Raw genomic sequence first — 5,605 nt, forward strand, 5'->3', positions numbered from 1 at the left:
TTAAAAGTTTTTGGGCATTTTTATTTTTTTGTTCTTTTTTAAAAACTATTTTTAGAGGTGGGGGTGGTGGTCGATGTAGGTCCCGTGTTTTATATAATAAATAAAAGTTTTATAGCAATGAAAAATATAAAACAGTAAAATAATAAGAAGTAAAAAAAATAATATTGGTTGTAATTAAAAATTATTAACTTATAATAATATTATAATATTATAATATAATAATATAATAATATAATAATATAATAATATAATAATATAATAATATAATAATATAATAATATAATAATATAATAATATAATATAAACTGGAATTATTTTTTCGTAACCGGTTGTTTTTTTTTGAAAGGTTAACTATTTAAAAAACGGGGAAAATGGCTTTCTAAAAATATTTTCGATTCCGAAATAAAATTCAATTTATTATTATTTATTATTATCTTTATAAACCTTTAAAATAGATCTAAATTACCTAAGATTTTTCACAACATTTATTTTTGTTTTGCATTAACATTATCATAACAATTCAAATTTTCTGAATTTTTGAATTGTTTGAAATCTAAAAGGTGTGCAATTGGTCCACCTCTTTCTCCGCGGCACATTTCAAAGCGTGCTTTAATCGAGTTCATCAGATTATCAATAGTTGTCTGGGGAAATTTGGCCCATGTTTTTTTGAGAGCACTAAACAACTTTTTTTCGGTGTGGATAATTGGATAATCTTTTCTCAATTTTTTATCCATGATTCCCCATAAATGCTCAATGGGTGAGAGATCCGGAGAAGCAGGAGGCCATGGCAGTAGTCTTATTCTATTTTCTTTAAAATAATTTTTTGCTGTTTTCGAACGGTGGGGAGGTGCTCCGTCTTGTTGAAAGTAGACTAACTTGCTCTTTTTCTTTTTTTCTCAATTTTTCAAAAAAATTGTTTTCTGAAAGCATTTTTATGTAACTTGAAGAGTTCATTCGAGGTGGACAAAGCAATAAACCACTCTTAAAATTTTTTCCTATTGCTCCCCATACCATAATAGTTGTGTTATGTTTCGGTGTTTTCGAAAAAAGTGGTTGAATTTGTTTTAATAAACATTTGTTTTTGTTGTTTGTTTTGTTGAACAATCGTAATCGAGCTAAAAGATTCTTTGGTCGCCAGCACCATTTTTTATCAGGAAAAAATCCGAAACAACTTTCGTCAGATATTATCGAATTTTCCCATTTTTAAAGTTTTTGGGTTGAAGTTCAGTTTTCACGAATTGTTTTCTTCTGAGTATCTGTTCTTTAGTTAATACCTGAGTTGAAATTTGTTTTGAGTAACGGTATCCTAGCCGTTTCCGTACTCTCTCAATGGTTGTTGTTGATTTGTTGACTTTTATCGAAACTTCTTTACAAGAAGACAAAGGATTTTTAGTTGTAATTTTGTCAATCATTTTTTCGACATCAACTGTTATTTTCTTTCTTCCCCTCTTTAATACCTTTATTGGTTCTCCATTCTTTAAACATTTTGCAATTCTTGCAACTTTTTTGGGAGACACTTTGAACAACTTTTCAATTTATGAAAAGTGTTTTCCACTTTGCAAAGCTAAAGCAATCAGCTCGTCTTTATTCATTTGATGTTTTTAGTTTATTATTATTTTTATAGACAGTTTTTTGATTTAACAATAAACTTTGACTTTATATTTAATTTGGTTGTAAATTCTATAATATTTTATAAATAAAACTATAATAATAATATTTTATTTTAATATTTGACCATTAAAATGTATTTTTGGATTTTTTGTTTGTTATAATAACTTATTATTTCAAATGAAATATCAAAATTATGATTTGTTTTCATTTGTCTAACATATTTTTTAAAATTGGACTTTTGGGACAAAAATAAAACTCAAAACTTTCTTAAATTTTTCAGTCTTAAAAAGCATGCCTCGGAAAAAAACAATATTTTGCACGAAAATATTTTTTGGCAAATTAAAATAAAACTCACCTCATGGTTACTCCTTTTAATAGAACAATAGTAAAAACCTCTAGTATTGAAACTATTAACAACTGGTTAATTATAATAGTATACACATAATATAATCAATTATACATTTTTATTATTGCAATATAATAATATTAACTATATATCAACCAATGTTTAATTTACGACAATGAATTTATGTATCATATAATGTAACAAATAATATATCATAAAATAGTACATTTTGTCAAAACAATCAAATAACATTTTCTAAAAACAAATATTTACATATATAAAAACTATATAAAAAATTAATAACAACTAAATATTAATAGTAAAATAAAGTCACAAATAAACCCAAATAACAATTAAACTATTAATAAATTATTAATAATCTATAAATTAATAATTTAAATTCGTTTTGAACATAATATTTATGATAATATTAACAAAAATACTAAAAGTATAATAAATTTTATCATTTTGATATAATTAATAATATACAAATTCAAATAAAATAATGTTAAATAAATTCGAAATAGTATAATAAAATACTAATTAGAACCAATTATTCAATTATTATAGTTACCATTATTACAATTAAATTTTATTAATTATTTAGTTTATGTGAACATTCTTGATATGAATTATATTATTTATTTAACTTGTATTTATAAACATTTTATAACAAATTATAATATTTTTTATTAACAATTTTTATTATTAATTATTGACACGAAGAAAAACAATTTTAACCAAACACACCTTAAGAACACTTCAATTACAATTATTATATTTTCATTGTGTTATAAAATGAATTACTATTTAAAAATAAAATTATGGGATTTTATTTATATTTATTATTAAAATTAATAACAACTTAACTATAAGTTTGTAACAATAAATGTTATGATTAATTTGTTTAAAATATTATTGTTTAATTGTATATAATTTATTATAAAATTATTGTTGTTTTATTTAATAAATTATCTTTAATAACATATTTACAAATTATTTTGTCATCAATTTTACAATTAAAATTTCATCAATAATGCAACAAAAAAATGTAATAATAACCCACTATTAACACGATATTTGTAGATGTATTATTCGTATGTAGTATTTTCGAGTATATATTTGCTTTATAAAATTGTTGACTAAAAACTGTCGAAATATTATTTTAAATAATACACTTGTAATTAATATGTGATTTTTTACAGTGTATTATTTTAATGTTTATTGTTCATGCAAACATTTAGGTTACTCTTTTTGACAAGTAATATTATAAAATATCAATACAATATATTAAAAACGTTGTATTAAATATATTGTTACAAAAAAGCATAATCTGATAATGAATATTAACTGAATTACCAATAACATGAAACCGAAAAAAAAGATGAGATGGTCCAGTAAAGTAAATTCTCGGTATCATGTAAGCCCAATAAAATAGTTGGACGTAAGATAAATGAATTCTAGGTATTATTGTAATATATAAAATTAAATAACAAAATAAAAGTAATTTCTTGACTGTTGGTTGCATTTTTTATTTTTTTATACATTCGAGTTGTTACTGGTTTTTTGAATTCTCATACATTTAAAAACATGTTGTAGTTGATTAAACACAAAATGCATTATTAATAAATAAAACAGGCACATTAGATATTAATTATCAATTTCAAAAAATCACAACATTTAAATTTTCTCTATTGTCTCACAAAATCCAATAATATTTTAATAATAATGGTTAATTACCTCTTAGTAGTTTATATATTCGGTTTTCATAATATACTTATTTATACAGATATCAACATTTTCAATAACTAAAATGGTTGTAAAATTAAATCATATTAATTATATTCGAATCTAACAGTTTATGTTTGATGCCAAACTTTTAACAACAAAAAAGTTTGCAAGTTTTATAATTTTTTATTTTTTAAAACAATCTATTTTATGTTAATACACATAGGATTGAAATATATGCAGTTATAATCGAATCAAAATTAAATATTTTAATTGATCATTCCTGTTGTATATTGATATCATTGAAATGCATTTTAATATATTTTGAATAATTATACATTATTTATCTTTTAGTAAAAAGGTGTTTCCAATTATTCACACAACAAAGTTATCAACACAATTGAAATAATAAATCTATTAATAATAGATATACGTAATTGTTAATACAAATGTAATTGTTAAATTATTTTTTGGTTGAATAACGACTGTTAATGACATTGTTGTTTTCAAATATTGATTGTATTTTTATGTATTTGCCTTGGCAATTTGTTGAAACAAAAAACCAATTATAAACAACTGTTATCAATTCTATTGTGTAACTACTTCTATATCCTCAATTTTTGTTCAACAGTTTTTTGTTGATAATGATGTGCAAGCGAGATATTAGTCTAAATAATTTTTTAACAATCCTTTTATTATTTTTTTCAAATTACAACACAAAAAATGAACATGTATTTTTTGATAATACCACAACTATTATTAATTAAAATAAAAGAGTTTATTAATTATTAATTTTCAATAATTTGATAACAACAGTAAGTGTATTGAGTTTTATTGTTTATTGCTTCATTTGTGTATAAAAATGCCAAAAATATAAAAATTGTCAACTTTTTAGTTTGTAAAATGTAAAATCGAACTAAAAGTTTAAAGATAACAGTAAAAATTAAGAGAATATCACAATCTACACCAACTTTAGTTTTTTATTTTCAACTCAATCAAACGTGTACATAAGATATTAAATCATTTTTAGTAGTCTAAAGATTAACATAAATTTAAAAACTAAAGTTATGTATTTTTTAAAAACACAATACAATATTGTTGTTGATATGTTGTCAAAGAAATGTTTTTAAACAACAAATGTGTATTAAAGTTGAAATAAGTAATGAATTAACTTGCTTTTGTTTAAATGTCAAAATGTTTTTTTTACAAAAAATCAAGTTTAAATACATAAAAGTCATAATTTTGTGTTTATTAATTTCAATTTGTATGTAAAATATAAGCTGTTTTAAATGATATATTAATATACTATTTGTTGTACCTTATTTAAATATTACTGTCTCTAAAATGAAAAGGTATATTTATTGTTATGTTTTTGATGTTTAAACGAAGTAAAGTATAAACTTCTATTCATTTATGATTTGGAATAAATGGATTGTTACAATGTTTTTTATTTTTTTATTTGGTGTTTTTGTTGTTCATTAAAATACAAAATATGTAACAATCGTGTTTTTATTGATGTCATTATTCTCTAGCTGTTTGTATTTTATTATAAATTTGTCTAAATGTATTGTATCCAGAAAAAATTACAATACATTTATTTTAACCATAAAATCAAGAATTAAATATAAAATAATATAACAACAACTTTGTACACTAATAGATATCAACTTAATCATATACAGGTTGAGAGATAAATTGAAAAGTTTATAATATTAGTTTTTTAACATAGATGATTTTCAATATAAATAAAAATGTTGTTAATTGTGATGCATTTTTTATACCATGTTGTAAAATGACCATAACCTTTTATGTAGATAATACACGTAATATCATTTTATTCGATTTTATGTTTATAATTTATAAAGAATATTTAATTCAATTACTGAAATATTTTGTATGATAAGATTTCAATAAGAACAT

Source organism: Entamoeba invadens (assembly GCF_000330505.1).
Source record: "Entamoeba invadens IP1 unplaced genomic scaffold scaff_1105074725163, whole genome shotgun sequence".
In the NCBI taxonomy this organism is placed as follows: domain Eukaryota; phylum Evosea; order Mastigamoebida; family Endamoebidae; genus Entamoeba; species Entamoeba invadens.